The sequence below is a fragment of the Fukomys damarensis genome, unplaced genomic scaffold (genome assembly GCF_012274545.1).
Source record: "Fukomys damarensis isolate Sample0158 unplaced genomic scaffold, DMR_v1.0_HiC HiC_scaffold_19, whole genome shotgun sequence".
In the NCBI taxonomy this organism is placed as follows: domain Eukaryota; kingdom Metazoa; phylum Chordata; class Mammalia; order Rodentia; family Bathyergidae; genus Fukomys; species Fukomys damarensis.
In genome coordinates this window covers 29,767,832-29,783,185 of record NW_022900931.1, presented here as the reverse complement: position 1 = coordinate 29,783,185, position 15,354 = coordinate 29,767,832, and the positions used below count along the sequence as shown (strand labels likewise).

Below are 15,354 nucleotides of genomic sequence, written 5' to 3'. Positions count from 1 at the left end.
TTTTCCTTCACAAAGTGATAGTATCTGAAAAGTAGAACCTCTGGAAGGTAATTAGGTTTAGTTGGATAGATCAAGTTTAGATAAGTAGATAGGAAAGTAGATTAGGTTTCACTTCAGTTAAGTCTGGAAATTAGACCCCATTTGATGGGACTGGTCTCTCTCACTCTCAACTCTCTCTTCTCCTCCACACCTAATCGTTGGCCATATGGAGGCATAGCAAGGAGACTCTAAGCCAGAGAGCACTCACCAGGAACTGAAAGAACACGCACCTCGATCTCAGCCAAACCTCCTAGCTTATGGTATTCTGTCACAACAGCCTGAACAGACTAGCACACATACTAAATTCAATCACCTTCAGAGGCATGCTGTCCTCCTGACATGGGGCACATCAGGTCCCTATTTAGCTAGCAAAAATAACTTCTTAGAAGATTTTTGTGCTCACAGCACCCATAATAAAAAGCCACACTAATAACCAAGATGGGAAACTTTCTAAGGGTGCCCTTTCTGCCCTAGCTTTTTCCTTGTATGAACTCTTCCTTTCTAAAAAGCCAAGGGTTTGGCAAAAGCTCAAATGTAAACATATTAGCAGTGGATGAGGCCCTGGAACAAGGGAGTAAATGACACTGAATTTTTACTTTCTCAGCTTCAGCTGTACACACTCATTCAACTCCCTCTGGGGCCTGTCGTACGACTCCAGGCCTTCCCATTTTCCCACAGGCCGTCTTGCAGAGTCACAAAAAACAAAAACAAGGCAACCCCAGCTCTGAGACTAACATACCATAATCAGGGTATCAAGTCACCCCAGGTCACAGCACAGACAAGCCCAGAGCTCAACTGACCTCCCTGGATCCTGTCTTCACAGTCACAGGCACACAGAGACTTTCCAAACCAAATGGGGAAAAAGATAGGGACATTCTTGGCAAGCAAGGAACACAGAACTAAAAAGCCTAAAGCCTAAAGACAAGCAGTCCACAATGAGAAGGCAGACACTGGGGCCACAGTGTCATTTATTCCTAGGGAAATGGGAGTCACTGATTTAGGAAACATTCAAGATTTTAAAATGTTACTTAATTTTGGAGATAAGACAGGTCCTACAGAAATACAATTATTTAATTTCAGACATGAGGAATAGAAACATTAGTCAGACCCTATAGAAGTTGAGTGATTTCATTCAGCTCCATTCAAAACAAAATACTTTTAACGACAATTTAAAACTACTGAAATAGTCTCCTGTTTACTCTGCCGGTTCCCTCCTTTGGCAAGTGAATTCTCTTTTTCAAATTTTTTTATTAGTATGCTTGCAGTACATAGCAATCACATTCCTCATGTGTAGTTAGTACATGTACTACCACATCTGAAATTATTTTTTCATCCTCTTCCTCCCTCCCTCCATCTCTTGATCTAATTTATTTTTGCTAAAGATCTACCTTCCTATTTCCTATTATCTAGCTTTTATTTTGCTCTTTAATATCTTGGGTTTCTCACATAAGAGCAACCCTGTGACATTTAAGTTTGTGTCTGATTTATTTCACTTAACATGGTCTCAAGGTGCATCCACTTTCTATAAATGACTCGAGATCATTCTTCTTTATGGCAGAATAGTAGTCCATCGCAGGTAAACACCACATTTCATCCATTCATCTGTTGATGCACATTCAGGCTCTCCCAAGATTTAGCTATTATGAATTGTGTTGCTGTAAACATGAGTATGCACTCTTTCAGGAAGATACCTACGAAGGAAATAGCTAGGCTGAATGGAATTTCTAGGTTTAGTTTTTGGAGTAATTTCCATACTTATTTCCATAGTGGCTGTACTAGTTCACTTCCCTTATCAACCACACAGAAGGGTTCCTTTTTCCCTGTAGCCTCACCAGCAATTATTATTATTTGATTTCTTGATGACAGACACTCTTTCTGGAGTAAGATGGAATCTGTGTTTTTTTAACTTGTATTTCTCCAATAGCTAAAGGTGTTGAAAGTTTTTTCATGTATTTATGGGCCATTTGCTCTGCTTCTTCTAAGTGTCTATTAATTTCAGTTGCCCATTTTTTATCTGTATCTTTATTTTGGGGATCAAATTTTTTGGAATTCTTTGTGTATTCTAGATATTAGTCCTCTGTCTGAGGAATAGCTGGTAAAATTTTTTTCCCATTCTGTAGGTTTTCTCTTCACTCTGTTGGTTGTTTCCTTTGCAGTACAGACACTTTTTAATTTGATATGACCGCATTTATTGATTTGTGCTGTTATTTCTTGTGCAACTTACTGGTTTCTGTTCAAAGTCCTTGCCTACCGCCCATTTCTTCAGAAGTTTTACCTACTTTACCTCCCATCAGACAAAGTGTTTCTCTTTTAACATTAATATTGTTACTCTGTTTTGATTTTAGTTTAGTACGCTGTGACAGATTATGGGTCTAGATTCAGTCTTCTGCATGTGGATATCCAGTTTTCCCAGCACCAATTGTTTAAAAGGCTATCTTTACTCCGGTGTATGTTCTTGGCCCTTTTGTCAACAATCAGATGGATCAATATGCCTGGAGTGGTTTTGTTTCTGCATCCTTTATGTTTTTCCATTGAGCCGCATTTCTGTTTTTGTGCCAGTACCATACTGTTTTGATTACTGTAATATAACTTGGATTGTAATACCTCCTGAGTTGCTCTTGTTGATCAGGATTGCTTTTGATATGCTGGGTCTGTTCTGGTACAATATAAATTTTAGGACTGCTTTTTATTTCTTTTTATTGAGTTTATTGGTACATTCTAGGTATACAATACAGTTACATTCATTACTGGGATCTTGTACCTTTACATGACAGGTCTTGGTTCTCATTTTTGCCCCTTGTCCCTGCCCTCCCTCCCTTCACCCCCTCCTCCCTGCCCCATTTACAAACACTTTATTTCCATTTTTTCATTTTCTCATATTTTTTTCTATTGCCTTTCCCCATACCCTTCCCACTTTCCCTACACCTTTAGCCCTTTTCTTCCTATTTCACATTGTTAATTATCCCATTAGGATCTTTTATACTATTATAGTTTTTCACACCAGAGAGAAACTATTCGGTATTTACACGTGTGACTTATTTATTTCACTTAGGAGTATATCCTCAAAAATGTATCCATTTTCCTATGAATGACTCTAATTTCTCATTCTTTATGGCTGAGTAGTATTCCACTTTGTAGAAAAACCACATCTTCTTTATCCAGTTTCCAACGGATGGGCAAATGGGCTGTTTCCAAGTTTTAGCTATTACAAACTGTGCCGCTATAAACAGGGGTGCACATACTTCTCTGTGATATGATTCTTTTAGTTCTTTTGGAAAGATACCCAGCAGAGGATGGCTGAGTCAAATGGAACCTCTAGTCCCAGCTCTTTGAGGTATCTCCATATTGATTTCCATAGTGGTTGCACCAGTCTGCACTCCCACCAACAATGGAGAAGGGTTCCTTTCTCCCCACAACCCCGCCGTGATTTCTTGATAGCAGCCATTCTTTGTGGGGTGAGGTGGAATCTCAGTGTTGTTTTCATCTGCATCTCTCGAATGACCAGTGATGTGGAACATTTTTTCATATATTTACTTGCTGCTTTTACTTCTTTGTCTGAGAAATGTGTTCATTTCGGATGCCCATTTTTGAATTGGGTCTTTATATCTGGGGGGCTGACTGTTTTGATTTCTTTATACATTCTAGATAATAGTCCTTTGTAGGACTGCTTTCTTTAGTTCTATAAAGAATGCTGCTGGTATTTTGATTGGGATTGTGTCAAATGTTTATTACCAGTTTGGGGGTTATGGCCATTTTAGCTATATTGTTCTGCCTATCTAGAACAGAAGGTATCTTTCCATTTTCTGATGTCCTCTTCAATTTCCTTTTTCAGAGTATTGACATTCTCATTGTAGAGGTCTTTTACTACTTTGGTAGGTTAATTCCTAAGTATAGAATTTGCCTTTTCTTGACACTATTATGTTATTGTTTTCCTAATTTCTTTTTCAATGAGTTCATTATTGGTCTACAGATTTTGATTGGTTGATTTTGTATCCTGCTACCTTGCTGAATTTCATTATTTTGTCTCTGGTGGAATTTTTTGGGTCTTCCATGTAAAGGACCATGACATCACAAATAATAATAATAATAATTAGACTTCTTCCTTTCCTAAAGTACATATCCTTTTATTTCTTTATCTTGCCTGGTAGCCCTGGCTAATGTTTTGTGTACTATACAGAACAGAGTGGTAATAGTGCACAACCTTGTCTTGTTCCTGATTTTAGCTTTTTCCCCATTTTGGCAATGTTTGTCATAAATACCTTTTATCAGATTTAGATAAGGTCCTTCTATAACTATTTCTTCAAGTTTTTTTTAATCATGAATGGATACTGGATTTTGTCAAAGGCATTTTCTGTGTCTGCTGAGATGATTGTGTGATTTTTGTCCTTGTCTACTTATATAATGCAATGATTTTTATATGTCAAACCATCATTGTATCTGTAGAATGAAGCCTACTTGTTCATGATGTATGATCTTTTTGATAATTTGCTGTATTCTGTTTGTTAGTATCTTTTGAGATTTTTTTTTTTTGCATCTATGTTCATTGAAATATTCACAAAGGTGCCATAATTCATATGTCTCACTGTTGGGTGGCTCTGATCTGAACATGTTATGTTTCTGTCAACTTGAACTACCAGTGATTCAAAGTGGCAGGAAGGTGTTAAAAAGATTAGCATGGAGTTGTCTTTTTTTTTTTTTTTTTTTTGGTTTTTTTTTTTTTTTTTTTTTTTTTCTTGGTACTGGGGATTGAACTCAGGACCTTGCACTTGCAAGGCAGGCACAGATACACTGAGCTAAATTCCCAGCCCCTAGTTGTCTTTTTTGATAGGATCTTTTTCTAAAGGTTTTGGGAACAGTACAGTAATGGTAATTTTCAGGAATGACTCTGGGAATACTCTTTCCTTTTCAATTTCATTAAAGAGCTTGAAGACTATTACTGCTAGAACTTCCCTCAAGTTCTTGTAGAATTTAGCAGTGAATACAATGGGACCTGGGTCTTAGTTGGTAAATTTTTTATTAGTTTCAATTTCATTACCTGTCATTGTATTACTTGGGGTATTTGTATCTTCTTAGTTCAGTTCTGTTAATTTTCATGTATCTAAGAATCTATCCATTCTTCTGAATTCTCCAATTTACTGTCATGCAGATTTGTGAAGTAGTTAATAATTTTTTGGATTTTGGTGGTGTCTGTTTCAATTTCACCTTTTTCATTTCTAATTGCACTTATTTGGGTCTTCCCTTTTATTGGAAAGACTGGCTAAAGGTTTGTCTATCTTGCTTATTCTTTTTGATGAACCAGCTCTTTGAGTCACTGATTCTTTGTATTTTTTTTTAAATTCTCCATTTCATTGATTTCTTCTCTGATCTTTGTAATTTCCTCCCTTGTACTTACTTTGAGTACAGATTGTTCTAGTTTTTCTAGGACCTTGAGGTACAGTTAAGGTTATCTGGGCTAGCTGCTTTTCTTTTTCTTTTTCTTTTTTTTCAGCTTTAATTGAGTTTATTGGTACATTTTAGGGATACAGTACAGTTACATTCATTGTTGGGATCTTTTACCTCCACATGGGCTAGCTGTTTTTCTAATGTGGACATTTACAGCTATAAACTTACCTCTTAGGACTGTTTTCCTTGTGCCAAGTTCTGGTATGTAGTACTGACATTATTATTTGAGTCTCAAACTGATCTCTTCTGTGACCCACTGAGTATTTAAGAGTGTACTGTTTAATTTTCATGTGTTTGTGTGATTTCTATGGTTTCTTTTGCCACTGATTTCTAGTTTCATTTTGCTATGATCTGATAATTCATTTCCTTTGTACTTAACTATGCTTCATTAGCTAGAATGTGAAGAAAGTTCCATGTGCTGCTGAGAAGAATGTGTATTGTGTTGTTGGGTGGAACACAAGTCCATTTGTTCTAAGGTTTGGTTCAGCTTTGATATTTCTTCGCTAATTTTTTTTGTCTAGTTGATCTATTTGTGATAATAGGACAGTGAGGTCTCTCACTATAACTGTGTTCATGTTTCACTGATATCCTTTGTCCAGCACTGTTTGTTTTATGAAGTATGTATACCACTGTTCAGTACATACATGTTTATAGTTGTTAGGTTTCTCTATTGAATTGTTCCCTTAACTTTGACCTTTCCCTCTTCTGATCAGTTTTGGCTTTAAGTCCACTTGGTCTGAAAACACAACGGGTACTCCTGCTTGTTTTCAGATGCCTGTTGCATGGATTATTGTTCTCTACACTATGGATTTTCGTTTACTTTGTTCTTTTTGGGGTTAAATGCCTGTTGCATACTGTTGGGTTTTGTCTCAATCTATTCTGCCAGTTGTGTCTTTTGATTGGAAAACTGAGACATTCCACATGGAGAGTTATTACTGAACTATATTAACTTACTGCTGTCATTATTTTCCTGTTGTTGATTCACACACACACACACACACACACACACACACAAACTTCTTCTTAACTGTCATCCTCCCCATTGTGTTTACTGTATTAGACCTTTTGGCACTTTTAGCTTGTCTCTTTCTAGATTATCCTTGAGAATTTTTTGGAGTGCTTGCTTGGTGGTCATGAATTTCTTAAAGGGCTCTTTTTCCCAGACCTTCCTTCTCCACCAAATTTGAAAAGAGTTTTTCAGGATATATCAGTCTGGGTTGGAAGTTGTTTTCTTTTAGGGAAAGCTCTTCTGTATTTCAAGGTTTGTGTTGAGAAGCCTGCTGTAGTTCTATGGGATACACCTTTATAAGTGATTTGTTGCTTTTTGCTAACCACTTTTAAGATTCAGCCCTTGTTTTGGACTTCTGGGATTTTGACTATGATGTGTCATGAAAAGGTCCTTTTCTGATCATGGCTATTTGGGGTGCTCTCACAGATCTCTATGTTAAATTCTTTCCCCTATTTGGAAAGTTTTGTGCTATCATTTCTGTAAACAATTTTTTAAATGCCATTTGTGCTACCTTCTGATTTTTCATTGATTCCAATTAATCTTAGATTAGTCTTCTTTGTGTCATGTAGCAGCTGTTGGATCTGTTTCTTATGTTCTCTTGTTTTTAAGATATCTCTGAATAACTGGTCTCTGACAGCAGCCCTGTCTTCTAATTCTGAGTCTGTCCTCACATTGGTTGCTTCTGCTACCATTACTTCCAAAATAATTTTTATTTTCCTGATTTGTTTGGTTTCTTTTAATGGACTATACTTTTTTGCTAAACTGGTCCTTCATGTTTTATAACATTTTGCTTAGCTCAGCTAACTTTTTATTAGTGTCTTCTGTAAACTCACTGATCATTTTATTAGGTCCATTATCTGTTTAGTTCTATCTTCTTTGAGCTTGCTCAGCACTTTATTGATCTGTTATCTCCTCTGTTATCCTTTCATATAATTCAGCTGTGTGGCTTCTGGTATCTTCCCCCTCTATGTCCCATGGTTCAGTTTTTGGAGAGTGGAGAATTTTAAGAGCATTTTATTGCCTTGTCGTCTTATATATTATTTGTTGTTACTGTTTTATTTTTTTTATGCTAAGGTCTGCGGATTGATTATTAGTGGAAGACTTTGTTGCTAGTACTGAGACCTCATTTGTTATTGTCTGCTTTTTAGTGATACTCTCTGGGAATGGCTAATTACAAGGTTTGCTTCTGTCCCATGATCCAACCACCTCTGTTCATTTGGGAGGAGAGGCTGCAGCACTCAGTTCTCCTGTAACAGGCCATGTATTGTTAACAGCACAAAGGCAATCCAGATATTGGCATACAGAGAAAACTAAGTAATAGTAACAACAGTGCCACCTTGGCAATCAGCAATCAGCAATAGTAACAGCATCAAAGAAAAATTGACATACCCTAAGAACCAGTAACACACCATCTTCAGCCATGAAAAAGAGATCCATAATTATAGTATAAACACTAAAACCAAATACTGACACATAGTAAATATCTACTAACTATACCACACCTAACAACAGAATAGTATTCAATGGTAAAAGCATACAGCCAACTATCTGAAGATATGTAAAGAGTAATGGTTATACTAGAAAGGACAAATGGGCTGGGGAACCAGAGAATGAAAAAAGTACAATTTGAAAACTTAATCAGTGGAAGATGAGGAGGAGAGAAAAGTCAGATAAGGGATCCTACTGAGTAAAAAGAAATTAGTAATATAAGATCAGAGTAAAGGAAAAGAAGGAACAAGAAAAAGAAAAAATAGAGCAAGATAAAGACAAAAAGAAGAAAATCTAATTAAAAGGAGAAAACAATCCTCAACACCCCCCCAAAAACCAATAAATGAAAAAGTAATCTTAAAAAATAAGTCCAAAAAAAATTCCTCTGTCTTTTTGTATGAGTGGCTTCTGTGCAGGATCCACAGTCCTAGAATCCAGCCAGTCACAGTTTTCTCAACCTAGATTTATGGCCTTTAGGTCTGTGAAAACCTTTCACAGACACCTTATTCCATGTGCCCTCTATCCATCAGCCCTAGGCTCATCCCAAGAACCCAGCCTTTAGAAACTTCCCACTGACTCTCACTGTCCTCGTTGCTCTACTGATAAGGTCAGAACTTTCTTTTAACTGTATTGTTTTTCCATTTTGGTTTGGTTAGGGTTTTTTGTGGTGCTGGGGATAGAAATTAGGACATCAAGGATGCTAGGCAATCACTGTACCACTGAGCAACACTTAACTATTTCTAATTCCACAAAAACAGAGGCTGTCAGCTACTGTGATGAAATAAGAAGGCTATGAACAAATCATGAGCCAACAAATTCATAATACTGACAGCTGATTACAAAGGAACCATTAACTGCTTTTGGAGGAACAATTAGAAGATAATTCTTTAATCAACCACAGATGTACAGATAAATCACGACAACTATTTCCCTTACCCTCCTCCCCAAATTATCTAAAAAGATTAAAAATATTAACATAGTTCTACCTTCTCAACTGGATTATCCATTCAAAGTAAAATACAATATAAGGCTGTGAAAAAATAAAAAATTATTTAAAATATTTTTCAAGGTAATTCAGAACTCAAAGAATAAAACCTAGAAATAAATTCTTTACTCTTTGGCTTATAATCTTACAAATACCAAGTTGAGTAAGATTCCAAATATTTGGAAGTACAAGATCTTGAGTTTATAGTACAAAATATATAAATATAAGGGTACATGTAATATAATTAGGAAGGATGCTTTATTTTTATATGGGTCTTCAAAATTGGAGTCATAACCTCATTTTTCACTTATGAAATTTATTAGTTTTATATTACTACTACAACAAATTGTTATGCCTATGAATAATATACTGCTACTAAAATTAAGGACTTTTGCCAGGCATAGTGGTGCATGCCTGTAATCCCAGTATTCAGGAGGCTGAGGCGGGAAGATCACCAAGTTTGAGGACAGTACACAGTGAGGTCTAGGTTGGACTACACAGTGAGATTGTCACAAAAGAAATAAAAAAAGGACTCCTTTTTTCCTCCTCCGGTTTACTTCTTTGATATGTCGATCCCAACAGCATACCTCCTTCTGTCTTGGTCAAATGCCCCCACAGCTCCCCTGGCCTTCTGCATGTTTTTAGAGGACTAAGACATTAGTTTCCCATTTCCACCTGGCAGAGGTTGGGCCATTCCCCCCTTCTCTCCACAGGACCTTCCCAAATACCTGCTTCTTGTGATATCCAGTACAGTTCAGATGTAAAGGATGTGGAACTAAAATGTCTAGTGTATAGAAAAGAAATATGGTATCTTTAAGAAAAACGAGCACATTTTAAGTTTGAAACTTAGAGTATGTGTGGTCATATCCACTCCATGTAACTGTGCATGTGACCATGTGGTTGGTTGTGTGCTCTCCCATCTAGAAAACATGTTTGGGAAGATCTCGGTGGGACCTGGGGAAGGGGATACACTTACAACAAAGCCCTTGTGATCATCAAAGTCTTAAATCCTAAAATCGGTTGCAATGAATCCACTCAGCTGTCAAAGAGAACACAGCTAACAAAGATTCCGTTATAAGTACTTTTTAAAGAAGTTTGATAAATGTTCTAAAATATCCTTAATCAGTGGCTTTCAGACTTCTCTGTCTGTAAACCAGTTTACACACAGAGTATTGACCCAACACGCATGAACCACAATGAAAACACAGGAAGCGAAGGTTTCCAAAGTAGTAACACAACCTTTGCTACTGTTCACTCTCGCGTTCATTGCTTCACTTTTTTGTAATGCTTGCCGCGAACTCACTGGACTGATTTCATGATGCAGTAATGGACCAACCTGCAGCTAGAAAAATCCTGCTCTAGTTCATTTACTGAAACATGCAGTGACCGGGGAAGGCACTGAGAAAGTCCTGAAAGAAATGTAAGTGAGACAGTCCCCTACATGCAAGCATCAGCACCCTTCCAACAGCAACACCAAGAAAGTTTTACCTGGACTGTCACTGATATCGTAGCCAACAGCTCTCTTCCATCTACTCTAAACTATCCTTACTCTGACTGCTAACCTCAAATCCTTTTATCTGAGTGTAAATAAGAGAGGGAATACAAATTAAAAATTTCTGGATCCAGAAGCTTGGTGTTGTGTGTGCTCAGACTGGACATCTAGTGAGCCATACACTTATGGGATGAACCCTTTCTGTATGCATGAAAAAAGCTTAAAAAAACAAAAAGTACATTTGTGCACAGATAAGTTTTCCCCCTTCCTGCTAGTGACAGAAGCTGAGGAAGAGACAACTGAGAAAGTGGTTTTCCCATTTATTTATATATTTATTCAGCAGTGCTGGGTATGGAACACAAGCCCTTAGCATATTTCTTAAAGCCCTTAGCATATTTTGTTTCAATAGTTTCTTCACGCACAAATAAAATGACAGCGTTTGCCTTAAAAAAAAATCTCAGAAGGTAAATCAGTTCATACAACTTTAACACCAAAACAATAATTCTATTTGTGCAATCATTTAGAAAGCTGAGCAATATTCAACTAAACTACAATTAAACAGGGGTGAATTTCTTCAGTCCTAGATACCTGAAACCAAACAGTCAACAAGGGGAATTGGGCAAAAATAGTACAAATGGAGAAACTAAGAAACAGTTTGCTTTTCTTGCCGACAGAAAGAAACAGAGCAACAGGAAGAGCAGTAAGGAACAGGATAAAGAGCCTACTAAGCTTGTGGGTCAGAAAGAGTCAGCCCTCTTTGCCATGTATCAGCCAACCTCACAGTCCAAACATCAAAATAAGTACTCAATATATTTTGGCTATGAGCTGGGCAAACAGGCTGAGTTTCCCTAACACTCCGAGGCAGGTCGGAGAGGTGGAGAACCAACGCAGTTACTAACAGGAGTCCCAGACTTGGAACACAGACTGCTAATTTCAAACACTTTGTGGGTGCATCCTGTCTTCTGCACTCACTTCCTTGTCAGGCCTGCTCTGGGCACTGGGGTCTCTTACCCATCATACAGAGCTCTTCTGTACGCTTACTCTCGTCATAAACTGTCCCAGTAAGCAGTCAGAAGCTGCTTTTTCCTTTATCTACTTTCTCTACCCTCCTACTGCCCCCCACAGCACCTCCCCACGAATTCCTTCCACTCACCGAGGAAACACAACTGCGCCCTCAGTGCTGTGGGTGTGAGTAATGGAACAGCAAGCATTAGTGCATTTACTAAGGGGGAGGTGCGGAGCTGACCAGAGTCAGAGGAGGAAACTTGTCAGACCTCACTCACAGCCGAGACAACCAGGGCAGAAAGCCACAAAGGCTGGGCAGCTGGCTGCCAGGCAGCAGGCGCGTGCTGCGGTAAGCATCAGGGCAGACTGAGCACCAGGCAAGGTCTTCCACCAGCAGAAGGCAGGGATGAAGGTGAGAACCACTGCTAGACAGAAGGGGCCAGCTCTGGGATCTGGCAGCAATTCCAGGGGCCAGGCCTCAAATATGCCAAGAATTCTGCTCATGGCAATAAACACTCTCACAAGGCAGGGTAGGGCTGCAGGAACTTCAGATTGGGAAGAGGAAGTACCAGCGCCAAGCAGCTAGTCCTGACAGGACGTTCAAAATAGGATCACAGGGACCACATTCTCTTTCCAATCTTTTACAAAAATCAAAAGCGGGTAGAGAGGAAATGTCAGGCTGCTAAGGGAAAATAGCCTAAGTACACCAACAAAATTCAGGGTAGATGACACAAGCCTGTAACACACCCTCACCTAAGCACTCAGCCAGGGCAGATATTCAAGCAAACACGGTGACTGTGCCTCTCCTCCTAGGGTGGAACAGGTCACCTCAAATGTTAACTGTTAGCTGGCAGAGCACCTGTGGACAACACTGCTCAGATAGCATCCAGTGGTTGAGGTTGTTTCTACATATGCCATTAGTTATCGATTAAAAACCATCTTCCAAGTACTAAGAAATCACTACCTGCTCGAACCAAAGGGGATCGCGATCAGTCAGCTCTTCACCTGGCAAGATGCAGCTGTAACTCTAGATGACATAAACAGGATTTATAAATGTTCAGAAACAGGATGTTACTGTAAAGCTATTTAATGATTTAAAGAGATTAAATGTTTATTTCTCGCCTTAAGGAAAAAATTTCATTTTGAAATTGAGTTTAAATTTTTTATTGCTGTTGCTACTGGGGATTGAACCAAGGGTCTTCGCAATGAGTTCCATCCCCAGCCCCTTTTTCATTTTGAGATAGGATCCTGATAAATTTCAAAACTGCCTACGCTGGGCTCTAACCTGTGATCCTCCTGCCTCAGTCTCCCACAGCTCTGGGATTACAAGATGAAGGCAGATTTACCAATATAGTTATCACTTTAACTAAGTCATGATGACATTATGATCTTGAAATCATATTCCCACTGATATGATTCACTGCCTTGATTATAAAACATACAAGGTATCCTATGCAAACATTTTCTTTCTTTAGTTTTATTTGGCCTTTCTTATTTTTTAAAATGTTGTTTCTACTCCATTGGGAAAAAACAAATTTTGCATTCTCATAAAATGTGCAAGGCAAAGACAAGAAGACTGGATTTGTGGGTTGGAATAATTAATGTGTTTCCTCATAACATCTGCTACTGAACCTTTTTTACAAATAACTGAACATTACAGCCTCAAATGTCAGGCCCAGTTCCAGCTCTGCCACCCTCAGACCCTGTGCCTTCACAAAGTGGCTCACCCCTGGGTGTCAATGGTCCACCCTGGTCCAAGAACAAGCAATCAGGGGTTCGCACTAGTTTGGGCGCTCTGAATTTAAACTTGCAGATTTCTTAACATGTGTGCATGCACACACACCCCACCACATGGGGCAATGTGCATGTCACCACCACACACCTCCTTCCCCCAAGAGGGCAACACAGGGAATCTGTTCTCAATAGTCTGTTACACAAAATAATAGGGGACATCTGAGATGTATGACCTTACAACCCCAAATTAAAATTGTGCCTGCAATGCAGTCCCACACTGCCATGCATGGAGCTTTTGGGACTTGGAAGAAACCAGCAAAGGGAGAAGGTAACTGCAACCACAGTACATCCCTTTCTCAACACTGGGTATGAAGAGCAGCACTGTTTAAAATGACCTTCCACAGTTCTTCCTGTTGTCAGAACCAGCTGCTTGGAAGGCCAATGATTTGACATCAAAAATGTACAATGACCATCATCTATGGTGACTGTCCAAACGCAGAGATGGGAAAGAGCTGACGGCCGAGTTTCTGGATGGTTACCAGCTTGGCCAGAATCCCAGGAGAAAGGAATCACACCCGTCAGAACTCATCACACAGATCTCAGATCAGGTCTCAACAGCCATGTCTGTCATCACGCCTGAGCCCTCTCTGGACTGTACAAATCTGGGTACCACTTTCACTCGACTGCCAACCTCCCTACACAGTATCCCTCCGTAATACTGCCCCTCAGACGGACGTGTGACACTGTTGGGCCACAGTTTGGCCTGCCACAGGACTGCAGGGTAAGGACTCAAAGGCCATCCTGGCTCTGCCACTTCTCAAAGTCATCCAGAGTCTAACAGTTCTGTGGCAAACAAAGAGCACAAAAAAGTAGTAACCACGCTTAAGGGGACTAGTAACTCCCACAGGACTGTCTGGGGACCCCGCAACGGCTTCTGCACAGCCCCAGCGAGGCCCTCCTTGCCCATTCTGAACCAGACCTGCTTCTCACATCTTGTCAGTGTCCCCACCTTGCCCTTCACCCTTTAGCCACACAGGAGAGACCTTACCTTACACACAATCCCCTCCATCTGCAGCCAGCCCCTCCGAGGCATCCTAGAGCTCTCCCACCACAAGCTCATCCTTACCTTTTTAATCTCCTCGAGCATCCTTCGCAGATAACCAATCTAACGCAGGTTCTTCCACTGTCCCTCTCTGTCCTGGCATTGTCTCCCACCTCTCCCAATCTGAAACTGTTTAACTTACTGCTGGATACTTGCAGATCTTCTCTGCAGATAGTCAGCCCCCTCCAGAGGAGGCACAGAATATGCTCAATTTCAATTGTCATTTGTTAAAGTACATTGTCATTTGTTAAAATATCTCAATAAATTTTGTATGGAGTGAAGATGTGGTCTACAAACATGTTATGTTAGTGACAGTGACGAAAGTGTCTTCACTGACCTTGGGAAACACCAATTTCCAAAACTAATTAATTCCAAGTATTAATTCCCGTTCTATTTCTCCTTACTAAATGTCCACTCTGGTTGGATCTGTGCTTTGCTGCAAACTCTTGATTAAAATGGCTTTAAAACTCATAATAGGAATCTAAAACTTTAAAACTCATAATAGGAATTACATTAGCAATGATGTCTGGTCCCAGGAAAACCCACAAAAATCCTGCTTCTGCTACTAGTTAACTTTTGAGGGCCCACTGCATTCCAGGCATTGCTTTAAACATTCTATTTCACTTCCTCGAATGTCCCAGACAGTTCCAGGAGGGAGGCATTAGTTCCCTTCTTGACAGAGAAGAAGCCAGGAAAATCAGCAATGTGCCCAAGATCATGCAGCCAAAAAAGCCCAGTCTCTAAAACTATACATTTTATTCCTTGCAAATGGAGAACAAGACACAAGAAAAATGAGGTAGAACTACCTCTTCCTGTTTTTGAGTTAAGTAAACCATTTGAAAAACGTCTTTAGAAAAGGGCTAATTTTACCTTTTGATCCCCTCTGCCTGAACCCAGGTGACTGACGCCCCCTAGCTTCTCCAGGCTGCCCTGGTCCCTCACTTGTCCTCTAACCACCACCCCACCCCCAGCCCCCTGGAAGTGAAGCTTGTGGTGGCACCATCAGGGCCAGGGACAGTGGAGACCACACTGGCAGGCCTACCCTCAAGGGACCACCA

At 39.5% G+C, this 15,354-nt stretch overlaps 1 protein-coding gene across 3 annotated transcripts in view; it reads right to left on the bottom strand.

The window, feature by feature from the left end:
• Fam107b (family with sequence similarity 107 member B) overlaps positions 1–15,354 on the bottom strand; it is a 69,501-nt gene that overhangs the window by 28,737 nt on the left and 25,410 nt on the right. The gene's annotated exons all lie outside the window — the stretch shown is intronic.